The 27,787-nt window shown below is 37.6% G+C and overlaps 1 non-coding gene across 1 annotated transcript; it reads left to right on the top strand.

Moving 5' to 3' along the window:
* The first annotated feature begins 24,927 nt into the window (after positions 1–24,927).
* On the top strand, positions 24,928–25,034 carry LOC126024996 (U6 spliceosomal RNA). The gene has a single exon (XR_007501051.1). It is a non-coding gene; the product is annotated as a U6 spliceosomal RNA (small nuclear RNA).
* The last annotated feature ends 2,753 nt before the right edge of the window (positions 25,035–27,787 follow it).

Below are 27,787 nucleotides of genomic sequence, written 5' to 3' on the forward strand. Positions count from 1 at the left end.
TGGTATGATGAACCTAAATTAAAATGATTGAAGGCCATGAGACACTATTCCATAAATACACCAGATTGATCCAAAGAACCCCCTAAAGCCGTCTAGAAGTTCAAAATAGTAAGCTAAAAGAATCCAGAGAAAGGCAAGCCAAAGGCTTAATGATTTCTTACATCTGTCCCCTGGAAATTCATCAGTCCCAGATCCTGTCATCAGTTCCAGATCCTGTTCTTGGAGGCTATCCTTGAAGAAAGAATGACTCCATTCTGAAAGAAAAGGTGAACATAAGACAATCATTTGAAGGAGCTAGTAGCAAAAGGAATCAGCAGGAGGACATTTGCCAAGTATCAGCATAAAAGGGTCAAACTGCAGCCCCAATGCACTAATTGCACAGGTAAAAAACAGTGAGCGCTTTCTAGACAAGCCTAAATTATATGTTTTGATATTCTTAGTCCAAAGGGACTTCCACACACTCCAATACTGTGTGTTCTTGATGGCAATCCCAGAGATAGTTCCAAAAATTTCTTCCTTCCCACATTAAGTTTTAAGAAAACCACAAGAGTTTTTCCTTGTTTTCTTTCTCCTTCAACCTGCTTTGATTTTTCTCTCCCCAATGATTTGAATCAAGGACCATATTGTACATGTTGGGCCTTTCTTAATTCCTTTGCCTAAATCTTTTTTCTCTCTGCTCTATGGTCTTCCAACTAAAATTAGTTTTTTTCTTTAACTCAAGTCTTACTTTCTCCCCATAATGATCATTTTCATTTCAAGTAACTTTCTAACTTTCATATGTCATTATTGTTTTGCAGGGTTTATTAAAGAGACCTTTTAAAGATTCATAGTAAACTACATATCAAGAATCACAAGAACACTTATATATAATCTAATTCTACCATCTTTCTGATGAGGTAAGCAGACACAGGTCCAGAGATGTGATTTTCTCAAAATCAAAAAAGTAGAAACAACAATCAATTTAAAATAAAAAGAAAAAAGAATGTCATGTCTCCTGAAGTTCTACGAAGGATATTCCCTCACTTTTCCTCCCTTATGCAATACTGGAGATCCAAACCCAATAACTATCATATTTGCAGATAAATGACAAGAAATGAATCAGGAATCTGTCCTGATGTTCTATCTGCTGTGGATCTAGTGATGATCTCTCTTTTTTTGCAGCTCTGATTGAATCAAAAAGAATCTGAATAAGCAAGAAGCCAGGCTTGGGTAAGGCCATGTCCAAGGTCCTGCACACCTACCCCAGAGGGAAAAGAAAGTGATTCATTTCATTCACCTTGAAATTTCCTTCGAAATTCCCTTTAGGGCCTCCTTTACCTCTTGTGTAGTTTTGGGATATGAATGTGCTCAGGGGTAAGAGAGGCTTTAATCCCCAGGGCCTTGCTCTATAAATTTCATTTCCTCCCTTTATTGCAGTTAACTGCCCATGAACTCTATTAATATTTTGCAAATTGAGATCCCTAAAACACATGTTACTGTTAATTTTAACCTCATGTTAACTAGGATGTGGTCAAATTTTCACAATAAATTCCAAAGATATTTTGATATGCGTTGGAAAAATGCTTTTAAAGGTGGCTCTGGGATATATTTTTCCCCCTAAATCCACACATTTCCTTCCAACTCCTGCTGCTAAGGAGCAGACAGAAGTAGATTGTATTAGAAGAAGAGCAAAAAATAATTGCAAAGCAACTAATTATGAAGCAAGAGTGGCAGAAAGAAGAATCTAACATTGTAAGAAGGAGAGTAAGAAAAAATAAAATAAAATAAAATAAAAAAGGGGCCGGCAAGGTGGCGCTAGAGGTAAGGTGTCTGCCTTGCAAGGGCTAGCCAAGGAAGGACCACTGTTCAATCCCCCGGCATCCCATATGGTCCCCCCAAGCCAGGGGCAATTTCTGAACGCTTAGCCAGGAGTAACCCCTGAGCATCAAATGGGTGTGGCCTGAAAAACCAAAAAAAAAAAAAAAAAGGACAGTAAGAGAACTTTGTTTCTAAACTTGCCAGAGTAAAAATTGGTCAACCTGGGCTGAGAGATGGCATGGAGGTAGGGCATTTGCCTTGCATGCAAAGGGAAGTGGTTCAAATCCCAGCATCCCATATGGTCCCCCGAGCCTGCCAGGAGCAATTTCTGAGCATAGAACCAGGCAGGAGTAACCCCTGAGTGCTGCTGGGTGTGACCCAAAACCCAAAAACAAACAAAAATAATGGTCAACCTCTTGGTTAACAAAATTGGAGCATTCTTTTGCAGAGAGGATATTATTTATTAGAAACACTTTATTATTCTATAAACACAATGCTTCCCTCAGGGCAAATGCCTTGGGTTTTTAATAAGTTGAGTTAAGTGGATGTTTTCTACCTCCAATTATGCTAAGTACACTTTGTGGGAAGGTTCTCCATTGACTAGAGCACCTGTCTTGTTGGCACAAACAGTGAATATGATTACTGGTTCCACCCACATGCTATCTGAAATTCTGGAAGCATTGCAGATAGTGACTCTAGGACCACAACTAAGTGTTAGATCTCTGTTGTACTGTGACACAGAATTTGTGTGATCATCACAGCAAAAACAGGAAAGGATAGAATTTTATTTCCATGAACTCACATGTGTAAGCTCTAAAATTGATTCATCAGAAATAAGAACTATCTCCATTCCATCCTTCCTTTTTCTTCATTTCTCCTTCATCCTCTTCTTTCTTGTTAACTTCTTTCCTTAGTTTCATGAAACAATTTATGTTCTTTATATCTACTTCTAGGACTTTCTCTGGTCCAGTGGAGGCTCTTATATTTCTTTAATCTTTCTGTGGGTTGGCCACACCCAGTGATGCTCAGGGGTTACTCCTGGCTATGCACTCAGAAATTGCTCCTGGCCTGGGGGACCATATGGGATGCCAGAGGATCAAACTGCAGTCTGTCCTAGGCTAGCGCAGGCAAGACAGATGCCTTACCATTTGCGCCACCACTTCAGAGCCCTCTCCCCAATTTAAAAAATAATACTCTCTGGAACCTCTCTATAAATATGCCTTCTTTAAGTAAATAAACAAAAAGTACCTTAAATTACATACTATGTGATAAATATCTCCTCTTTCCCTTTGTTGTAGTGGCCCCTAGCAGACAGTATCATCCAGTTTGGGGAATCATTGTTTTAGCCCTCACAGATATGGTACAATAATACTCCTGAAAAAAACAATCACGAGGCCACATTTAATCATTAAATTATATTTAAATTTATGTCATGGTTCAATTAGGTAGGAGCATTAATCTAGTCAAGGCACTCATTTCTACAGAAATATTTCACACATTTAGCATTGAAAAATAAGGCAGACAGGACTGGAGAGACAGTACAACAGGTAGGGCACTTGCATTGCATGTGGCTGACTCAGATTCAATCCTTGATATTCCATATGGTCCTCTGAACCCCACCAGGAGTAACCCTAAATGCAAAGCTAGGAATAAGACCTGAGCACAGCTGGGTGTGGCTCCAAAACTAATAACAACTAACTAACAACAATAACAATAATGAGTTGAGGAAGAAGAGGAGAAGAAAGCAGTGGCCAGAGGAATAACTTAAGAATCTGAGAAAATGTTTTGCAATGTGGAGGCTGGGTTTCTATCTCCAGCAACACATGTTTCTCTAAACACCACTAACATAGAATTGGGAATTGCTCCTGAGTACTGACAGGCATTCCCTTCACCCCAGAAACTTAAAGTAAATAAATATTTAAAAAAAAATTTTTGGTTTTTCGGGCCACACCCATTTGATGCTCAGGGGTTACTCCTGGCTAAGCACTCAGAAATTGCCCCTGGCTTGAGGGGACCATATGGGATGCCAGGGGATCGAACTGTGGTCCTTCCTTGGCTAGCACTTGCAAGGCAGATACCTTACCTCTAGTGCCAACTGGCCGGCCCCAATATTAAAAATTTTTAAACAACCCTTCAGTTAGTAACTGAGTTAAATAAGACATTCAGAGAGTTGAGGAATAATGAGAACATAAAAATAATGTCTAACTTCATCTGCTTCCTGTCTCTATAGAGATCAAAGATACACCTGTGCCACAAGGGAACCCAAACCCTCTGTATGAACCCCTTGAAGTCATTCTTCTTTCCTTGCTCTTACACCTATTGTCTCCCACTCTCATCTCTAAGATAATGTTCACATTCTCAATTAGCCTTCTGGATATCTTCATAAAGCAATTCATTAAGTGGGAGCATGTCATTGCCAGAACAATCAGGAATGAGTTTCCCTAAAGAACCAGTGACAAGAGAACTAAATAATTGAGACAAAACTATGTGACCATTGGACACCCAGCAACATGTCACAGATTTTACTCATCTATTTATACTTGGCCAAGATATGGAACCATGAGATATACTGGATTAAATTACAGAATGAGTTGTTTCTCACTTTTTAATTCTATAATCCCTTTAGGATCCTAGAAATTGTAGATGATCTCAACATTTTATATTTAGCAGATATAAACATTTAGCATATTAGAAACTAAACCTGGGGAACAGATTCAATTGTTCTTTCTTTTAAAATAATAACATTATATTTAGAGAAAAGTAACAATTTTGTGAAAATAACTTATTTTTAAGACAGACTTTATTATTATTTTTTGTTATTTTTAAGAAAGAATTTAATGAAAAAAATTTTAAGCTTTGGTTTAATAGAAATCTCATTCTTTTAACTTTATCAATCTCTTGTGATATTGTAGGTCAGGTAAACTCCGGAAAATTCAACACACTATATTTTGGAACATGTGTTAAGTTTACCATTAAATGGACATATAATTTAAAAATATTGTCATTAAGAAGTAAAACTTGTAATATAAATTCCCCAAAGCAATATATGGCACATTATAATAACTGTGCTAAATGCCATTGTGTAATGCCATTTTACTCCATGAAGCTCTGCTTCCAATGAGGAAGAGCCTCCACAAAGACACCCCAAATTTAGATGAAAGAAAACTGATCACATTTGCACTATATTTGAAGGCAATGTCAGTATCCATGGCTCTATGTCTTTCTTAACTTCCATAAGAAATTAGGGTATCTCATTTTTAAGTATTGACTGAGGCAAGTGTTCATGTGGTGACTTTGGCTCAAAGCTGTCAAATTGGAATCAAATAATATACATAGAATTAATATTCTTCTTCTTGTCTTCAAGGTACTAAGCTGCAGAGAACTCAGGGTCATTATGCTTTACATCCCTCCAGCTGTAAGAATTTTCTGTGCTCTGTCTCTGATATTTAATCTCCAGCCTTGGTTTGAGTACTTTCAGGGATTAGGAGGCCATCTAATTTAGTCATCCTCTAAAGTGAGAGCACGTCAGAAGTTTATAAACCCTAGTTTTTTGCCACTTGGAGTCTCTCCAGTCACTTCTCTAACAGTTCTTAATTTACCAACCCAGGCTATTTCTCCACTGTAGAGTTTACTACTATAGAATTAGAAAAGAATGAGGCTGGGTGGGTGGGGAGGAGGGAGATTTGGGACATTGGTGATGGGAATGTTGCACTGGTGATGGGTGGTGTTCTTTACATGACTGAAACCCAAACACAATCATGTATGTAATCAAGGTGTTCAAATAAAAAAAAAAAAAAGAATGAGGCTGGGGGCCAGCGAGATGGCGCTAGAGGTAAGGTGTGTCTGCCTTGCAAGCGCTAGCCAAGGAAAGATCGCGACCACGGTTCGATCCCCCAGCATCCCATATGGTCCCCCCAAGCCAGGGCAATTTCTTAGCGCTTAGCCAGGAGTAACCCCTGAGCATCAAACGGGTGTGGCCAAAAAAAAAAAAAAAGAATGAGGCTGAGGACCAGGAGCTTTAAAGATAGATAAGATTCAAACTTGAATATAAGCTGTATAAGGAAAGTTTCTTAATTATTATGAGTTTTAGGTTTTTCATCTTAAAAATAAAGGTAAGAGGCATATTATTTTACAGGTTTGTTGCAGGAGAAAATGCTGATCATGGTCCTTGTATGGGTCTCAAAATGGCAAACCCGGGCTTGTCTTGGGCTGATGCAAGAAACATTGCCTGAACTAGAAATCAAAATGTGTTTAGAATATGAGGAATAATATGACAAGGAAGATATAAGGAAGATTGTATCTCAGCTGGAATCATCTTTCAGCCTGATTTCACAGTGGATCCTGGAGCAGAAATAACACCTGAGTCACCTGCTTCAGACTTTAAGGATAATAGTATGCTTTAGTTCTATATCAGGGAGTCATTAGCTATATCTTCAGGAATGAGGAGACTGCTATATGAGAAAGGAGTAAACAAAATCCTTGATGATATGGTTCCCAGTCAATATAATAATTTAAAAAAATAAAAAACCATGATAATGAGGTATGTGTAGGTACTAAAATCTTCTGTACTACTTTTATTCTCAGGCTTTTCACATAATCTCCTCCAAGATTCAGATTGCTTCCCTAGGTTACATGCTAGAAAAGGTAGGCAGGACTAAGTCTAGCTTTTGAAACTGGTCCTGAAAATCAGGGTTCTTTTTTTTTTTCTGTTTTTTTTTGGGTCACACCCAGCAGCACTCAGGGGTTACTCCTGGCTCTACACTCAGAAATCGCCCCTGGCAGGCACAGGGGACAATACGGTATGCTGGGATACAAACCAACGTCCTTCTGCATGCAAGGCAAACACCTTACCACTGTGCTATCTCTCTAGCCCCCAAAATCAGGATTCTTGTTTAATGTTTAGTCCAACATGTTGTAGACCCATCCATGCCCTATCCTACCTTTTCTTCATTACAACTTCCCCCATCCAGGTTACTTTCCTGGGATGTTACTTGAGTTATAGAAGTCAAGATCCTTGAAAGGATGATTAGTCAAGATCTTGTCACACTTTATTTGTTTGTGTAATCCTAATTTTTCATTTACTTACAATTGATTTATTTTATTATAGGATTTCAGAGGGCTGACTCTTATGTTTATGATTATTTGTTATGTGTGGAAATATTTGGTCTCTTCCAGTACTTTTGGCTGATTGCATGGCTACTCACCTACCTGCTCTACTCTAGCTCCAGTCCTGGATGTGATATTATCTATTCCACCAATGAAGTTCAGTACATTTCAACAAAATAAGATCACTTTACTCAATCCCCTCAAATCCTTCCTATATCTCCATTAATCATCATTTTTTTATTAAACCTAAGAGTTATTTTTGTCCACCTCCTCATTTATTTTATATGTGATTTATAATCCACATATAGGTGAAATCACCCAGTAGTTATTTCTCACATCCTTACTTATTTCATTTATCATAATCACCTCAAAAAAGCCATTTATTTTTTCCCCAGAAGTCAGTGTTCTGGGGGCTGGAGCAGAGAAGGTAAAGCCTTTCCATTTTATGCGGCTGTACCAGGTTTAAAATCCCTGACATTCCACATGATTCCCCAATCCTAGTAGGAGTGACTTCTGAGAGCAGAGCCAGGAGGAACCCCTGAGAGCTATAGGGTGTGGCCCCAAAACAAAACAAACAAAAAAAAAGTCAGAGTTCCTCCTTTTTAATGGTAGAGGTGTGTGTGTGTGTGTGTGTGTGTGTGTGTGTGTGTGTGTGTGTGTGTGTCTGTCTGTCTGTCTGTCTGTCTTTATTCAGACAAATATGTATGCACATTTAAGTTAATTCCATATTTTGGCTACTGTATATTTTATCTTAAATAATTTAAATTACTAAATGGCCTACTTTTTTATCCAGTGATTACAACTCAGGCCTGGTAACAGCCATAGAGTTATAGTAAAATGAATCTGTTTCTGGTAGAAGCATTTAGTATCCTGGTTTCAGGAATAAAAATCATCAATCCTTAAGGAAATCATTGAAAATGATGCCACAGTGTTGCCTCCTAGCCCTAAGAATGATATTTACTTCTCTTAAAGAAATCCAGGACCCCACCTTGCACCTCTCTCCAGTGATATCTAGAAAAGAAATATACTCTCAACAAAGGCTTCCCAATAGCTATGTGGATAATGCAGGAGGCCTTGTTCCCCAGGAAAGTTTCTTGATAACCCATGACTGTGTGGGGATCTGGGCCCCGGACCCCCCAGCTGAAATCAGCAGCCTTCAGAGTATCTCAAACTTACTGCTGGCCTCAAAGCTCAACTTGCTTGGCCCAGACCCCACATCACTCTAGGACACCCAGGCTTCAAAGGAGGCCCCTCAAAGCAGCCCCCTCCTCCTCCAAACACTTCTTGCCAAAGCCCAGCTGAGGCAAGCTTGAAGCTAAATATTTGGATTGAATGGGAGGGAGAAGCCATCCCTCCGAGGGGTATTTTACCCAGGCCATAGGGAGAGAAGCAGCTTGCTGTGCAGGCATGCTGGGCCCCACGGTACTGGAGAACCACAGAATTCTGTTCAGTCAGCTGAATGATGCCGCCTGCACACTGCGCGGAGGGAGCACGCCCACCATGTGCTCTGAACTTTCCAGATGGCCTCTGTCATCTCCATTCACTCTCTTACTAACCTGAAGGACCTACCAGGTGGAATGACTCTCCCTTTGTATAGGCAGACATGGTTCAGCCTCCAGCTCCACCATCACCAAAAAAAGAGGTGTGACCTGCTCAGAGCCTCATGCCAAGAAGGACTAAAGGCTAGACTCTAATTCTGGCCTTTAAAGGCACGTTCCAGTCCTGTCTTGGCAATCTAGGATTTCTGGTTAATAATAAGAAAGCCAGAGTTTCTGTGAGCTTAAGCACACAGCCTGCATACAGCTTCCAAAATCATGGTGGAGGAAACAAAAGAATTTATTTTTTGTCAGTTCTGTGACCAGAAGCCAGTTCTAGTTAACCTTCTCAAACTTTGTTAACTGGAAAGTGGAAAGTGTAGGCAATATGAGAATCCCACAACCACACTTCTGGACTGTATGGTGGACCAACTGAGTCAGTATGCATTCAGGGGGATGGAGAGATAGTACAGAAGGCAGGGAATTTGCCTTGCACACAGTTAGCCTGCCTCATCCCCAGCACTTCACAGAAATGATTCCTGAGCACAGAGCCTGGAGCAGACGTTGGTTTTTTCCAGGTGTGAACCCCAGAATAAAAAAATAAAATAATCAAATAAAAACCTATTTTAAGTTAGAGAAATAGCTCAACAGGATATAGAGCAGGCTTTGTTTGCAGTAGGTAAAATTTAATCTCCAACAACGTGAGTAACTACAAAGACACTGAGTAAGAGTAAATCCTGACAACTATTAAGTTTGACTTCCTACAGAACAAACTGGGGATTGAAACACATAAAATGAATCATTATCCTCTCTAAGAATTTATCTGAAGAATATGAAACCATTCATTTGAGAGGACATTTTCATCTCAGTGTTCAGAGCAGCATTATACACCATAGATAGAACAAGACTTTGTGATGAACTCAAAATATTACTTAATCCAAAAAAAAGATGAAATTGTATTTGGGGGAATGAAAGGGAAAGATTACAAAGTGATTGTGATAAATGAAATGAGGAAAGCGAATGTTGATTATTAAGTGATTTCACTGAAATGCGAAATATGACTTATTAAAGTTTAAAAAAGAGCAAGAAACAGGAAAATTAAGTTCTGTACTCAGTGGAGAACTCAGTGGAATTCTCAGGGGTAGAGGAAAGAAGTGTGTGGTAAAGGGAGAAAAGAAGAGGGGTCTTTTGGTAGTCAGATGGTTTGGGAGATTTGGGGATGTTAGCATTGAGAATCACACAGTACACACGTATATTATGTGTAAAGCTGTACCCATGAAATCCCATAGTACTGTAAACCAGTAAGAAGTCAATTAAATAATGCCAAATAAGAAAACAAAAATCCCTTTAAATAAATAATGCAAGTGATGATGATGAAGAAGTAGGGAAAATGATCATTTTCATAAACTAAAAGAATCTGGGATGGAAGTTATCTTCAACATCATCTTGCCCCTCTCTTTCCTTTCACAATTGTAAAAAAGTAATTTGCTTACACTGACCTAGGAAAATAATGGCAAAGCCAGACTTAGATCTCTCAGATCCACACTGATTAATTGCCCTTATTTTCTCTTCATGTTCCCAAACAGTAAATAAAACACAGCACTGTTCTCTGTTCACTGTCTATTAAGCAGATAGAAGAGAAGATATGTCCCAAGTTTATGGATGAGGACATGTGAGTTATAAGAATGACTTCAAATTGCATGGGGAATAAGAGGTGGCCTGGCCTCTCACTATTCACTTATTTGAGATTCACTTTAAAACTGTAAGCAAATCAAAACACTCTCTGTTCATGCCAACTATTTTTCATCTAAACTTCAGGAAGGTTGTTGCTAGAATAGCTCCTCCATCCATTCCTGCAGTGATCATTCCTTAGGACTGTTTTAACCAAGTCCTATGTAACTCTAACTAGACAAATAAATCCATTATTAACAACTCTGGCTACCACTAATGGTTATGAATAGCCACTGTAGGCAGATGGCTAGATATATGGGTTACAATAAAGTTATCTTAGGTATAATCTGACTCTACATTATATATGTAATCTGACTAGTTATACGCTAGTTGATATTTTGTATCCAGACTTTATTTAATTTTCTGCTGCTCTAAGACACGTTGCTAAGAAATTGGGCAATGTTAACCATTCTTTTCTTAGTATATTGTCTTCCTTCTCTTCTAACAGTAATATTCTAGATGTTTCAGTAGGTTATGCAATTTTTCCGGTTTCCTTCACTCACTCTTCTTCTTTACTACTATCCTTCCATCAAATATCAGTATTCTAAAGCTAATTCCAACTTTATTTTAAAACAATGACTCCAAAATTAGAATTGTCAAAATTTTTCTCCAGACCTCTGAATTGAATAGTTTGAACACACCTTCATTTGAATGCCCTATATGTGGCACAAGTTGGGCATACTTAAAGGTAAATGTTTTTTTTTATAATATCTTGGAAAGTTCTTCTCTACCTTATGTGCCTTAAAATTCTCCATACAAATATCTTTACACTTCCATATATAAAATTTCACTATACATATCCTAACTTCTTTACTCACTAAAACTCTTAAAAATACCATAACATTTTTATATGTCTGACTCTACTCTATTTAAATTGTTCTAATTCAGTTTAGTGACTTTGGAAGATACAATTACTCCAGACTCCACCTTAACATCCTTGCTATAAATTCAACCCAATAACACTCGTTAGATCATTCCAAAGATGATGTTTGATGATGTTTTCCTTTCTAAAATCCAGTTATGTCTTTTTCTTCAAAAGTTAATTCCCCAACTTTAAACTGTATTACAAAGCAATAGTTATCAAAACAGCATGCTGTTGGAATAAAGACAGACCCTCAGATCAGTGGAATAGGCTTGAATACTCAGAAAATGGTCCCCAGACATATATTCACCTAATTTTTGATAAAGGAGCAAGAAATCTTAAATGGAGCAGGGAAAACCCCTTCAACAAGTGGTGTTGGCACAATTGGTTTGCCACTTGCAAAAAAGTGAACTTAGATCACCAGCTAATATCATGTACAAAGGTAAAATCCAAATGTATTAAAGGCCTTGATATCAGACTTGAAACCATAGGTATATAGAACAACATGTAGGTAAAACACTCCATGACATTGAGACTAAAGGCATCTTCAAGGAGGAAACTGTACTCTCCAAAGAATTGGAAGCAGAGATAAACAGATGGGAATATATTAAGCTGAGAAGCTTCTGCACCTAAAAGAAAATAGTGCCCAGGATACAAGATCCAATCACTGAGTGGGAGAAACTATTTACCCAATATCCATCAGATAAGAAGCTAATATTTAAAATATACAATGCACTGACAGAACTTTACAAGAAAAAAATAAATAATCTGTCAAAAAATGGAGAGAAGAAATGAACAGACACGTTGACAAAAAAAAAGAAATACAAATGGCCAAAAGGCACATGAAAAAATGCTCCACATCACTAATCATCTGGGAGATGCAAATCAAAACAACTATGAGGTACCATATTACACCACAGAGATTGGCGCACATCACAAAGAATGAGAACAAGCAGTGCTGGCGGGGATGTGTAGAGAAAGGAGCTTTTATTCACTGCTGGTGGGAATGACGTCTAGTCCAACCTTTATGGAAAGCAATATGGAGATTTCCTCCAAAAACTGTGAAATTGAGCTCTCAATACGATCCCGCTATACTTGCTCTAGGGATAATATACTAGGAACACAAAAAGTACAATGCAAAAACCTTTCCTCACACCTATATTCTTTGCAGTGATCTTTACAATAGCCAGACCTCAGGAAAAAACCCAGATGCCCTTCAACAGCTAAATGTGCTAAAAAAAAAAAAAAAAAAAAACAAACGGTGGTACATATTCACAATGGAATATTATGCACCATCCAGGAGGGCGGAAGTAATGAATTTTTTCTACACATTGGATGTACATGGAATCTACTACCGCTGAGTGAATAATAAGCCAGAGGACGAGAGATAGGTTCAGATAGTCTCCCCTCATCTAAGGGTTTTAAGAAAAATAAAAGACGTGTTTGCAATACTCCTCAGAGGACACAAGAGAGGAGATCTAGAAGGTCCAGCTATGACATGAAGCTCACCACAAAAAGTGATGAGTGCAGTTAGAGAAATAATTATATTGAGAACTGTCATAACAAAGTGAATGAATGAGGGAAGTAAAAAGCCTGTCTAGATTACAGGCGTGAGTAGGGTGGGGAGGAGGGAGATTCAGGACATTGGTTTTGGGAATGATGAACTGGTAAAGGGGGGTGTTATTTACATGACAGAAATCTAGCTACAATCACATTTGTAAGTAAGGTGTTTAAATAAAGATATTATAAAAATAAGTTAATTTCAAAATGTTTTATCAGGCGTCCTGTGGTCCATATTCTATTTGCTTCCTCATGATCTCTGAAACTTGGTTATACTGAACACTGTCATTAAATATACCATGCTCTTATTTCTTAAGCTTCTACTCTTTATAAAATATTTTTTCACTCTCTGGTAGATTCTTCTGTTAAATAGATGCTTTTTATTATCCATTGCTTCCTGAAGGGAGTGTTTTTTGTGAATCAATCCTCAATCCTCTCTAGATAAAGTTGATCTTCTTTGATCATCTTCCAGGTTGTGCTGTAACTTATCTAAAATGACCGATTACCCCATGTTTACTCTACCTTTAGGGAACATCATGGGTGGCATAATATTCATCATCTTTCTGAAAATCAATAGCTTATTCACAAGCCGGGACAGGATAAATACTCACCAAACCCAAATCTCTTGCAAATCATTTTCTTATATTTAAAGGATATATTTATAAAATAATTGACTATTAGCAACCCCTTCTTCTCCCTGGAGATCAAGGATGGTACAAAAATGTTGCAATTGTCTAAACACTGTTGGCTTCTCCTGGCTATTTCTCTCCATTGCCAATCTTAGGTGCTTCACTAATATAGCAAGACAATGATACTACTCTTATTACAATTAATTTTAAAATATAGATGCGAGGGCAGAGAGATAAGAGAGAAGATAAGGCACCTGCTTTGTTTGCCACCCTGGTCTTTATGACTCTGGTTTGAATCCCCTGCATTGTATCTAGTCCCAGAATATCACCAGGGCACAATTCTGATCTCAGAGGCAGTAACAACTCCTAAGCATATATATCGGGGATATATCCCCGATCAGATATATAGATGTGATGAAAATGACAGAAAGATGTTTTTAATGTGTTTAGAAGCAGTAATATCTGTCCTCTTCACATTAGCTCAGGCTATCCAAGATTCCACCATGCTATGGGAAAGGAAAAGGACAAGTTGTCATGGGTTCAGATATTGAGATAAGTGCTCTCCACTTTCCACTCTGGGGTTAAACGTAAAGTAGACTGGAGCTTTCTGCCTAATTCTTAAAAATTAAGTATATTTGCCTTTTGCTCAGAACTCACAGCTAGTGGAGAAGAAAGAAAGGTGCAGTCAAGAAACCACAGATGGCACGTGGTGCTGGATGTGAGGAGGCGCCATTGAAGCTTTGTGAGGCCCAGCTGACGGGTCAGAGGGCAATCTCTGAGGCCTGAATGTCCCAGTATGGAATGAGAGGAGTTTGAAGCCAGATTCTTATTTTCTTTAAAAGGGGGATAAAAGAGGGAAGGCCACAGAACAAATGACCTTGGTAAGGAGACAGCCCAGCAGAGATGGAATCATAGTTGCTGACAAGAAGCAGATGGAGGCCCAGGCCACAGCTCAGGGGGGCTTCTGGAGTGCTGAGGGGCATGAGTTTGACCATGACCAGTCAAAACTGTATGAAGGAGGACAGCACAAAACCTAACCTGAGACAAAGGACCTGCCCTGGCCACCTAGGGTGGATGGAGTGAACCTGAGACTTCCCCACAAACCCCTAATTTCTGCCCTGCTCACTGAGAAAGTTAGTGGGCAATTTTGCATTTGCTTCCAGCAGGAGGAAATGGGGAAATAAAATTGTCTTGACTGGAATTGAGGTTTCAAGGGAAGTAACTCCTTCCTGTTCCCTCACCAGACACCTGCACACACAACAAAAATACTTGGATTCATATAATTTTCCCAGTATGGGAAAGATTTAACATTTACCTCAGATGGAATATTAAGGACACATAATTTAAGATTATATTGATTTGCAGAAAATAATGAGGACCATGTTCCACACACCAAGATTTGTGATTTAATAAATTTCCTCTTATTTACAGATAAATGGAAGTCTTGGTGGAATAAGCAGTGCGGGTTCAAAATTCCTAGAATAATCTCCTTCTTTCTCTGCATTAGGACCACCCAATGACTCAGATTTAAGTTGGAATTCCTTTTTGACACCATTTTTTATCTTTCCTATTTAGCTAATCACCAAATCCTGGTACTTCCATTCATAAGGCATTGCTCCATAATCCCTTCTCTCTGCTTACATGTCACTCACTTGGGCCAAAGGTTTGTCATCTCTTAATATTAAAATATGTTTAATTGTTCTCTTTACTCCAACCTTTCCCCCTTATAATTCATTTGCTGATGAATCTAAGGAAGTAATCATATTATTTCAGTATTGATTCTCCCTCCAGAGTTTATAGAAATTGCAAACTTCTCAATCCATAATAGTCCAATCCAAGTTATATAGCACATAAATTTGAGAAGACAAGGCAATATCTCAAGAGTATAGGTCATGAGCTTAGCTACCCTTGGCTTCTGAATTTATGCACATTATTTTACTTCTTTGGGTTTTAAAGTTCAGATATAACTGTGGGAAATGAAGTATTAAGGAAAATAGGGTGTTGGAGAGAAGACATTTGGTTTAAGACCTCATAATTGCTTTACAGTGGTAATTCATCAGAAATATTTCATCAGGAGCAAGGCTGTCATTGTTGGTGTTACTTCTCCATGTCTGGCCCAAAGGAAGAAGAGGCATATATGGTTACCTCAGAACAAGGTCTAACCTGCTTTCCTGGCTCACCTCTCCCTACCCTGAATGCACAATGCTACCACATACCGTCATTTCCTTTATGTTTTTGTTCAGGATTTTGCCAAGATGGTTCTTTCATAAAGCATACTTTGATTCCACAATTATTTTCTCTCTGCTTTTTAGCCTCAGGACATCAGAGAGATTATCATGCACATTATATGATACCCATTGCCTTTCTATTAGAAGACTATTTTGAGTATATTCTTTTAAACCAAGTAAATTATAGCTATCATAATTGAACACATCCCACTGGGATCTACATTTTTAATTATTTTCATTTGATAATCAAATTATTCCTAAACACTGTAATGAGCATGTTATTTGCATTTTTCTAGATAGTAACAAACATGATTTATTAACATTTATATCATCATGGCTTTATCTTCCCTTATACTTTCTTTCCCTTTATTGTCATAGTGACCAGGGTTTGCACATTTGCTTGCTAAAGGTGCCTGCTGGATGCTAACACATGAAGGCTCAGTCCTGGCTAGAGAATTTATACAATTTAATTGTGGTTCCTATACATGCCTAGCTTAGTGAACAAGTGATCACACATTCTATTGTGGCACCAGAGTTTCCAGATAGGAAAGCTGCTTGCACTTTGCTCACTGCATGGGTATGGCATGGGAAATGAAACCCATAGTCTCAAGCTTGAAGGCAGGTGCTTTTTGCCACTGAGTCAGCCCAAGTTTCCCCAAACTATAGAATCCCAGATGCTTGTTTGTCAAGTTAGGGCCACTCCCAAAAAGTCTAAGAATCAGCAGGGACACATCTAGTGGTTTAGAGACAGGGGCAGGACATTGGATGATAGATGGAACTTACACATGTATCTACCACTTGTGCAACATCCCCAGTCACCCTCATAGACTTTTTGGTTCATTGTTCATGTTTAGGCTATGCTCAGTTTTCCTGGGTTGGAAGGAACAGCACTAAATTTTTTCCAGAATATATGATTTAACTCTTATTAACAGTGCTTTTAGCTTTGCAGTAGTATGATGATGGTGCATACTTATAATTATTTTACGTGTTGGAAAAAAATCCCATGTATATTTATTTTTTAGATAATTCCTAAAAATAAAGGAAATTCAGTTTTGAGAAATAGGCAGGGGGAGAGAGATACAGAGAAATCTAAGAAAGGAGAAAACAAAAGACACAAAGAAATAATAAAACTGGAAACAAGTGCCAGGGAGAGTTTCTCCTAAACAAAACAATCACAGAATCACTATTCCTGAATGAGTGCTTGAACAAAGAAATATTCCTGTGAGAGCAGTAAAGGAGAACAGGCACTTTTACTTTTACAAAATGGCTTTTTAAAAAGAGAAGGGATATGCATGTACGGTGTTAGGATTTAGCAACTAAGACTCAGAACACCCAGCTGGATCTGATTTTCAAGTAAACAAGGGGTGTGTTTTTTAAATATAAGTATGATCCATGTAACGTTCATCATTTATCTAAGCTTTGAATTTAATGAGGCCTTCTGCATTTTATCTGACAACCCTAATGGGTGGATCCTTGGCTTCTGGAACACAAGGAGACTAAAAGAAAAGGCAGTGGGAGGCTGCTGACTTCTGAAATGCATCTGGGAACTCACAGTAATTTGACACATAAAACAGTGAGATAAAAGAAATAAATGATAGAAATAATTATTGCATGCCACTTGCCCTTATTCATCCTCAAAACCAGACTCTCACTGGAGGTAATACTTGGACATATTTGACATTACAGATACATCAAATCTATACTTCTTTTGATTTCAAAATCAATAAATGCATATTTTATAAAATTTGGAAATTAAAATGGATATTTGTAAGTAAAGAGAATTTGGAGGCTAGAGAGCTCATATAGCAATGAAGGTGTTTGCAATGCCTCTAACCCACAGGATTCAAACCCAAAATCCCATATTGTCCTGTTTTCTATGTGCTATTACAATGACACCAACCTAATGGACTTGGCTTGCATTTTGCAGGGTACATTCTGGTTCTATTTGCTTCCAGATCTGTGTGTCATTGTTTGTCTTTTTTTTTATGAGCAAAACCAACTTTTGTCGCTTTGCAGCCATGATGGGGGCCAACTGTAGCTTTGTAGCTTATCCCTTTTGGAATCAAATAGCAGCCTTGTAAAAAGCAGTGTTGCAATCTTTAAATGTCCATAAATAAGGATTTGAACATTTATCTCATATCATGTGATTTGGCAAAAGTAAATAGAAAGTCTCTGTTGAAGAGTAGAAGTGATGACCAAGGGAAATAAAAGAAAACAGGAGACTTAGGCTAAGAATGTGTGTTAATTGCAAATGGATGAAGGAGCAAAATATGGCTGGTATTAAAACATCAGTTTTATATGGTGGGCAATACCACTTTATATGGGGAGAGGAGGCAAGTGACTGCTGGCATTAGAGGGAAGTGCCCCTCTAAGTCTCAGGAAACTTTTCTTGCTTTCTCAGGAAACCTTGTTTTTGTAGACATCCTCCCTTCCATTAGTAGTAGGAGTATATACCAGATCAACAAAAATAAACCAGTTGCTTACTGTTGGAAAGCAAAAGCTTTTTCGGAAGCTCATCGAAGTTCCTGAAACAGTACAGGAATCTCTAATGAACTGCTGACTCACTGAGGCTGGAGAAGAGAAAGCAAAGCACCAGAACGAGACATCCCAGAACTGTCTAAGATTAGAAGCAAAGGGAAGACACACTAACTTTGGTAGAAAGTGAATATTGGGAGTAATTTTAAAAGACTCATAAATATTAAATCATAAAAATAACATTTTAAATAAAATAATTTAGTGGAAGGACATAAAGAGAGAGGAGCTCAAAAGGAAGGAGTATATTCCTCAGATGTTCAAGGCACTGAGTTTGATTCCTGAGCAGTTTAATCCCTGAGCACTGCTGGATGTGGCTTGATGACACGTCCACAAAACTTTGGAGTTCAGCAATGCTGTAGAGCTGGCCTGAGCCACTGGGCCAATTACTATTAGAGTGGCCCTCAAGTACCTAAATACTTTTGGGAAGCTCAACCCCATTAAAAAAAACTCAGAAAATAATTTAAAAAATACATGAACAAAGAGATAGACATTTGTAGGTTAACTCCCTGGCACTGTATATGGTCCCTTGATTACTTACTGACAGGAATGTACCCAGAATGCAAAGCCACAGTGACCTGAGAATCCCCAGCTAATATCAAAATATACCAAGAAGGGTTAAGGAATGAAAACTAGGAGGACCAACGAGATAGGAATTGTATAGTTGGAAAATAGTTTAGGGGTCATGGGTATTCCTCTGATAACAACCTTCTGGACAATGGACAATGGGCATGGAGCCATAGATCAGGTCAAGAAAGAGTGGTTTCGGGACTCCTCAAGAGGGTTCAAGAATATAAGGCAGACAATAGATTTGTGGATGACATTTGAGTGACTTCAAAACAAAGAAGCCATAGTTAGCAGAAATCAGTTTGTTTGTGTTAGTGGAAGTTGTCAAGGTTCATAGTTTGTGAGTTAGATTTCTCTAAAGCACTTCAAAATGAGAATCACTCCTTTTGTCTTTGCTGAGGCTGATTGTGTTCCATAATGGCTTCCTGGCTCCTCCAACTTTAATATATATATAACCGTTATCAAGTGGATACTTTTTTCTTTACAGAAGACTCTAAAGTCTTTCACCTACCTAAGGAAGTTTTAGGTTGGAGATATATATTTTAGAGTAATAGAAAAGGTTCCTAAGGTAGGGAAGATGTTGCCCTTACGTAGTAGGCTGTATTCACTTACTGTTCATTCAACTAGCGCTCCCTATCCACCTACCCAATACCAGAACCATGCTAGTCTTCTGGACCTGAAAGACAAGGGCAATAATTTTTCATCTCGCACCTCATCACTTCAAAAGTTGCAGGGACATCTATTAGTCCAAGTACTCTCAAAATGTTATTGTTTGGAAGCCACATCCAACAGTGGATAGGCTTTGGTTCTGCACTTAGGATCACTCCTGACATTGCTTAGGCCCCAATATCAGGATCATAGTGGGGTTAGCTGATTGCAAGACAAGCATCTTAGCTATTGTACTCTCTTTATATGCTCAGCCCACTAGTATCCTCACTTTCAAAAACACTGTAATGTGTATATGTGTGTGTGGGGGGGGAGATTAGGGACTTAATAAGCATATCTAAGTTCTGCTACTGCTTTGCAAAATGACAGCGAGCATGCAACTTCTCCAATCCTAGGTTCTCAGTGTTTTCATTTGCAAAATGTGGCTTGTATCTATTTTAGAGTATAACTGTGAAGGTTAACTACAGTGCATTTAAAAGCATCTGGCAGCGTGCCACTTTCAGAGTAGGTACTTTTCAATGCGGACTATTATTGTTGCTAGTTTCCCTGAGGGCCTCAGCCCCACAGCTGCTGCAGCTACTCTGTGCTTGCTACCTCAAATACTGCTGTTATCGTAAGTGTTCCCATTACTCTTGTTGCTTTTGCCACCATCCATAAGACCACAATTATAGAAATAATTCACCCAGTAATTTTAGTATTTTATAGGAGAGTTTTTAAAGGTAATATGAACTGGAAGGTATTGCCACTTTACAACAATGAAAGTGGAGATAAATTATATGGAAGCTACTTAATAAGTAGTCAGGTAAAATCGCTTTATGTAATCTCAAGCATGCTTTTTCTTCTTGCCTAAAAAGTATCAGTGTTGCCTATAGGAGACTCCCTATATTAAGTCTCTTGCAGTTCAAATTTAAGAGTTGAAAAGTTACCCAGAATTTTTCTGAGCATGAAGTTAATTAACTGTTTCAAGTTTCTGATACCAGAAGCTCAGAGGGACAAATGTCACACTTCAGATCTCACTGTTTCTTCCATAGGGTCTCTTTATTTTTTTATAATAAATTTTATTTTTACCAAAGTGAATTAGAAATCTTTCACAGTAATATTTTAGGCACATAGTGACATTGAATCAGGGTCATTCCTACCAACAATGTTGTCCTCCTTCACTCTGTTCCCAGCATGCATCCTATATCTCTCTCTACTCCCTGGGCTGCTAGTATAAGTGGTCCCCTCTGTGTCTAGCTTGTGGTAGATTGGATATCGATTCTGTTGTCATTGGCTTTGGATTTGGTCTTAAGTCTGATTATTTTTTATTTCTACTTAATGTTCATATGACTGTTTGATCTTGGTAGCCTCCATTATTTTCCATAGGGTCTAACTCTTAACAAAAAGCTTCAGTGGCATTCACTGTGCCTTACTGTCCTTCCAGTAAAGACAGAAACTCTTCACTCTCCCTGGTCCATATGTCCTATAGTGTCTGTGTGAGATTCCAGAAATGCCAGAAATTCAAGTGAAGCTCACTAGTCAATGGGAACATGAAGTACTTATCAAACAATATTGATGCTGACTTCTAGCACATGCCGAAGAAAAGTGATTGAAACTTCTTAAAAGGAATCAAGGAAAAAAAAAGAGAGAAATTGTAGATCAGGAAAGATGTACAGAACAGGAAATATTTGCATAGTTTTTAGGTGAGATTTTGGTTCTAAAATGATGTGTCAGGTACTTTTGGGCCTAGATATGAGCATGTACAAATTGTGGGTGTAATATTGCATGCTGTTTGCTTAAAAATGGCAAATGTGATTGTGATGAAGAGTTGAGGCTATTAATATGAGCAGTGGATACTTGATAGTAAACATGAAAGCAGACAGAGGGAACACAAGATTTATTATGGTACTTTGGGAGAGTAATGAAGATAATAAAGGATGAAAAGAGAGAAATTGGCTGGGACAAGAAGAAGAAAGCTTCTTAGTGTACTTTTGTTATGGCAGAAGTCCTAATTATAGCTAGTTCGTTTAAGACTACTCTGAGCCAGCATGCTCCTGTCTATTTGGCTGGCTCTTGGAAGAGGATGGTTAATATGTTTGGTTGGGATTGGAAACTGTTTTAAGGGTCATACTAGGAACTCATGTAGTATAGCAGGTAAGGCATTTGTTTGCACAAAGCAAACTCAGGTTTCATCACCAGTATTGCACATGTGTAATACTGAGCACCACTAGGGGTGGTGCTGAGCAAAGATCTAGGAGTAAGACTTAAGCATAGCTTGGTGTTTCCTCTCCCTCCCCCCCCCCCAAAAAAAACAATTAAAAAGAAACAAGGAAATCAGAAGGGTAGAAGGAGTCCAGTAGTTTCAGTATGACCAAAACTTTCAGAGAAGAAAAGCCTCTGGAGAAAATGAAGAGGACAGAGCTGCAAGCTTACATGGGCAAAGCTGGTATCTGTGAGTCCTTCTAGCAGGGGTCTTCAAACTACGGCCCCTGGCCCACATATTGTATTTATTCCCATTTTGTTTCTTCACTTCTAAATAAGATATATGCAGTGTGCATAGAAATTTGTTCATAATTTTTGTTTTTACTATAATCTGGCCCTCCAACAGTCTGAAGGACAGTGAACTGGCCCCCTATTTAAAAAGTTTGAGGACCCCTGCAGGAGCTGTGTTTTTTTTCTCAAGAGACCTTGGCCCTCAAGTCCAACATCTCATGTCTTATTAGTACAATGAAGAATCAAAACCATAAGGAATGATTTTCATCTTAGACACCAAGACAGTGCAGTCATTGTCAAAATTGCTACAATAGTTGGTTGTATAAATATTACAAGAAAGTGACTACAGGAAACTACTTGCAGAATGGCATACAAACAACCTTTAGTTATTTAACAGGATTTTAGAATCACTCGGACTGCACAAAGTCTTTTTTTAGAATTAATGTGGCTCTGGAAACAGTACTTACCTGCAATGTATCTTCACTATGACGATAGCTACATAGATCTGGACCTATGACAAAACAGCAAAGAATATCATACACACAGTCATGGTAACACTTAAGAAATATGAATGTAAACAGGGGAAGCTGCCAATATCAATATCTTGGCTTTAATTTTATAATATGATTTGTAAGACATTGAATACTTTTTTGCTTACTTTTAGTTGTTGTTCTACTTTCTTCTATTGAATGCAGAGAGTGATACTAAGTGAGGTTACAGATCCCTCATTCCACCTCTAAATTCTCTTCCACCTAAGATGACTTCAGTTTTTTAATCTAAAAATATACCTAGAGAGGATGAAAATCATCAGTTAATTAGGATCTTTAATTGCCATAAGTCTTGAGTAATTTTCTGAAAGAGAAAAGGAAAAGCAAGAAAAAGAGTGTGATATTGATTATGGGAAGGTTGGGTATTCACTGGACAGAGAAATGAATATTATCTTGATAGTTCAATTAAAATATTTCAGGCATATATTGGAAAAAAGTGAGTGGTTTCCACAAAGTTATGGCCCTGAAGAATGAATCAGTTTTGAGATATAATGAAGACTATGTTCTTAATATATTACGATTTTTGATGGAATTAGAAAAAGTAGATTTCAGGTATACTTAATGAAGAAGAAATAGTGAATTAAAGAGATGTAAATATTTATAAACTTAGTGATAATTTCAGTAATGTTTATCTATTATACATATGTTTATCTATAAATACAAATCATCCTTTTTTACATAGATACCCATATTATTAAAAAAATTAAATATTTGTTCATATCTAAACTCTTTGAGATTTTAGTGAATTTGTTCATGAATATCTTGCAGAAATGTGGTTAAACATTCCAAAGGAATTTAAAAACAGCTGAGGAAACTGTTTTCCAGTTCTTATCTCCCTATTGATAGTTTTACTCTCTATTCCTCCTGAACACTTAAAGAAAATAAGATGGAGCTGTTCTTGAATTCCAGGTAAATGGAGAATTGGGGAGTGACTCTGCCAGAGCTCTTGCAGGGCCTGTAATTAGGCACTTCCATGATGAAAAAGAAGAGTTGGAAGAGCAGGGCAGCACCCTGGGACAGGACTGACTCTTCATGGCCTGACCAACCCTGCACTCTTCTTCCTTTTCTTTTTTCCCCACCCACCTTTCATCATCCTCAGAAGCCCATGTGTGTGAAAAGCAACAGAGGAATGTGGGTGGGTTGACTTGTATAATTAAATCCATGTTGCATCGTGTTCTTTAAAATTAATAAGGAATTCATCCCATTGAAACTCACCATGACATCTTCCCTCTGACTCAGATTTCTTTTGCTTTTCTCTCCTTTCCTTGGCTAAAAGCATTAGACATGGGGCTATGGTTCAAATTAGTATCCTACATTTCTTTCTCTTTTTTTTTCTAATTGAACTTTTCTGTTCAGTAAAGAGTTTCATTTGTTTATATTTTACTTTTTCTTCTATCCTGCCACCTATCCACCCTTATTTCTTCCCCTTTCTTCTCCTAGAACCAGACTTAATAAAGGAATAAGTAAAAGGTTTCTACAATTTGTTTATGCACATAGTTGTAGAAAGCACAGAGTTTACTGAACTTGTATGTACATGATGACCTCACACTATCGTTTTGTGGGTGTTCATTCCCTGGGTTTTATATCACAACTCTCTGAAAACTGTGCTCTCATGTATGTCCAGGTGGGTCTTAGGAAGCAACTTATGGGAGGCAAAAATTGAGCAAATGGTATTCTAATTTCTTGGGTCATGTTGCAAGACACTTTTTATTAGGGATAATAGTTTGACTTTATTCCCTTATAAAAGTAGATTTATGTAATAGTTATATGATATACATCTCCTGCCACTGTACTTGTAAGATATCAGTTGTATCAGTTAGGATCAAATTCAACTGTGTAACATAAATCCCAAATAAGTCAGTAAAACCGGATTAAAAAAAGTGTTTCCTTCCTCATGTGGAAGACCAGCTGGGCTACTATGGTGGCCTCATGCCATAAAATCTTCCTCAGCAATGCAGACCCCCATTATAATGTGGGGAGTGTCCCTCCATTTCATTATCCAAAGAGGTAGTTACAGCAACATCTTTAGAAGTATCTTTGGAAGCATCCAAGAATCCATCCCTCTCTAGTATATATCCTTCTGGCTTATAACCACAACAGGGGCCTCTGTTCAGCCTCAGACACAAAATCTACTTATCCGATGTACAAATTGGATCAAATCACTTACACTTCAAGAGATTAGATTTTTCTCATACATGGAATTGGTAATATAGATGTATATGATAAAGATCAAAGACGATGATGAATTAAAGAATTGACTCCCTGATTGGCATACAAACAAATACCATTTTCTGTCATTTTCAAACTTCTTGCTGAGTGGTTTTTCCATTGTCAAGGAAAACTAGTGTCAGGTTTAGAGATTTATGATATGTTCCTTGTGAAAATAACTTTCAAAGTGGATAGCCTGTGCTCTGAAATCCTTGTCTAGGTAGTAAACAAACCTCACTAGTGGGTCCACCTCCAGTGAAGTCATATTTCTCTTTTAATTCTCACCTTTTTAACTGTTATAACTCTTTTTTTACTTCCTTCTATTGGAGAATAAAAGGTTAATACTTATTTTTCCTATAGTACTTTTATTGCAATATTTTCTAAACAGCTACTTAGGAGAACTATTGGTGGGTCACACTATTTACTTAATAGGTAATGACTAGTACTGCTTAATGATAAAATAGAGTAGGTTAAAAATTAGGATGCGTGCTCGCTTCGGCAGCACATATACTAAAATTGGAACGATACAGAGAAGATTAGCATGGCCCCTGCACAAGGATGACACGCAAATTCGTGAAGCGTTCCATATTTTTTTAAAAAAAAATTAGGATGCATCACAAATAATGTAATTTCACATTAAACATATTTTATGTATATGTGTGTTCATGCATATATCCTAGGTCATTGTAAAATATGTACATTTTAATTTATTGATGCATTCTAATTTATAATTGTATTAATGTTGATTTTTCAGGTTTATAGTTTTACTGTGCCACACCACTATCCATACTGTATGTCAAATTTTTCCAGCATTATTCCTATGATCCAACTATCCTAATCAACCCCAATATCTGAGTAGTACCCTCAGTTCTGCAAGACGTATTTCAGAGTTTGTTCTTATTAATATATGTATAAAGTGTGAATAAAAGCTGGTTAGAGAGCTAAAAGGATCAAATCTTATATATTGAATATAGTAGCTTAGAATTTTATCCCCAGAATCTCATGGCTCCATAGAGTTTGCTCGATGGCCTTCCATCACTACCAAGTGCATCTCTGGTATCTCTTAGCAACAATGAACCTCAGAACAACCAGGTTGCTTAGCTGTACACCTCAGACCAGATAAAATATCTCTGACAGTGAAGCTGAAGTCTCCTGAACACTGCTTGGAGGCCACACCTAAAACAAGTGGATTGTGAACTTTGGTAAAAAGAATCCAGTGGGGTGGGGGAAGAATCCGGTAGGAGGAATTACTCTCATAGACATTAAAGCTTGCAATTGGAAGTTGGTGAGAATACAAGGGGTAATGTTTGCCTTCAACTTTGGATCAACCCTTAACACCACATATGAAAGAAAAGAAAGAAAAAGAAAGAAAAAGAAAAAGAAAAAGAAAGAAAGAAAGAAAGAAAAAGAAAGAAAGAAAGAAAGAAAAAGAAAAGAAAGAAAAGAAAGAAAGAAAGAAAAAAGAAAGAAAGAAAGAAAGAAAGAAAGAAAGAAAAAGAGAAGAAAGAAAGAAAGAAGAAAGAAAGAAAGAAAGAAAGAAGAAAGAAAGAAAGAAAGAGAAAGAAAGAAAGAAAGAAGAAAGAAAGAAAAGAAAGAAAGAAAGAAGAAGAAAGAAAGAAAGAAAGAAAGAAAGAAAGAAAGAAAGAAGAAAGAAAGAAAGAAAAGAAAGAAAGAAAGAAGAAAGAAAGAAAGAAAGAAAGAAAGAAAGAAAGAAAGAGAAAGAAAGAAAGAAAGAAGAAGAAAGAAGAAAAAAGAAAGAAAGAAAGAAAGAAGAAAGAAAAAAGAAAAGAAAGAAAAAGAAAGAAAGAAAGAAAGAGAAAGAAAAAGAAAGAAAGAAAGAAAGAAAGAAAGAAAAGAAGAAAGAAAGAAAGAAAGAAAGAAAGAAGAAAAAAGAGAAAAGATAAAGAAAGAGAAAGAAAGGAAGAAAGAGAAAGAAAAAAGAAAAGAAAAATAAAAAGAAAGAAAGGAAGGAAGGAAGGAAGAAAGAAAGAAAGAGAGAGAAAGAGAGAAAGAAAAGAAAGAATGAGAGAAAGAAGAAAGAAAGAAAGAAAGAAAGAAAGAAAGAAAGAAAGAAAGAAAGAAAGAAAGAAAGAAAGAAAGAAAGAAAGAAAGAAAGAAAGAAAGAAAGAAAGAAAGAAAAAGAAAGATGACAAAAAGAAAATAAGAAAGTAGAAAGAAAAGAGAGAAAGGGAAGAAGATGGTAATGTATTAATAGGGATAAGTTAATATAGAATATTATATACATATGGCCTTTAAAGAGCTAGATACATAGATTAACTATACTGAATAAATATTTCAGGAATAAACTGCTACAACTAAATTTTCACACAAGTGCAAAATCATTAAAATTAAGTAAAATTCAATTTGCCTTTCAATTTTTCTTTTCTTTTCTTTATTTGATTTTTGGGCCACACCTGTGATGCTCAGGGGTTATTCCTGGCTCTGTGCTCAGAAATTGCTTCCTGCTTGGGGCCCATATGGGACTTCCTAGGTCAGCTGAGCGCAAGGCAAATGCCCTACCATTGCACCACCACTTGGGCCCCACAATTTGACTTTCAATTTAAACGGATCTTTCAAACAATGACTCAACTATACCATATCACATATACAAACTGAGCTGCAACCTGACAAAAGCAGTCACAGTGGGTGTCAGTTGTCTTAAGATAGGGGCCGGAGAAATAGCACGGAGGTAAAGCATTTGCTTTGCATGCAGAAGGTCGGTCGGTGGTTCAAATCCCGGCATCCCATATGGTCCCACGAGCCTGCCAGGAGTGATTTCTGAGCATATAGCCAGGAGTAACCCCTGAGCGCTGCTGGCTGTGACCCAAAAACCAAAACCAAAAAAAAAAAAAAAAAAAAAAGATTAATATCTTGGATCTTTTTTTTTTTTTTTTTTTTTTTTTTTTGGTTTTTGGGCCACACCCGGCGGTGCTCAGGGGTTACTCCTGGCTGTCTGCTCAGAAATAGCTCCTGGCAGGCACGGGGGACCATATGGGACACCGGGATTCGAACCAACCACCTTTGGTCCTGGATCGGCTGCTTGCAAGGCAAATGCCGCTGTGCTATCTCTCTGGGCCCAATATCTTGGATCTGTCACCAAAATCATTACATATATATTCCACAGGGGGAGCTCAATCACTTGAATATGCTAATTGTAAGGAAATGTGAGGACTATTATCTTTAAGAAATCACTAATCCAGGGGCCGGAGAGATAGCATGGAGGTAGCGTGTTTGCCTTGCATGCTGAAGGACTGTGGCTGGAATCCTGGCCTCTCATATGGTCCCCCAAGCCTGCCAGGAGCTATTTCTGAGCATAAAGTCAGGAGTAACCCCTGAGCACTGCTGG

Source organism: Suncus etruscus, chromosome 12 (genome assembly GCF_024139225.1).
Source record: "Suncus etruscus isolate mSunEtr1 chromosome 12, mSunEtr1.pri.cur, whole genome shotgun sequence".
NCBI classification, from domain to species: Eukaryota; Metazoa; Chordata; class Mammalia; order Eulipotyphla; family Soricidae; genus Suncus; species Suncus etruscus.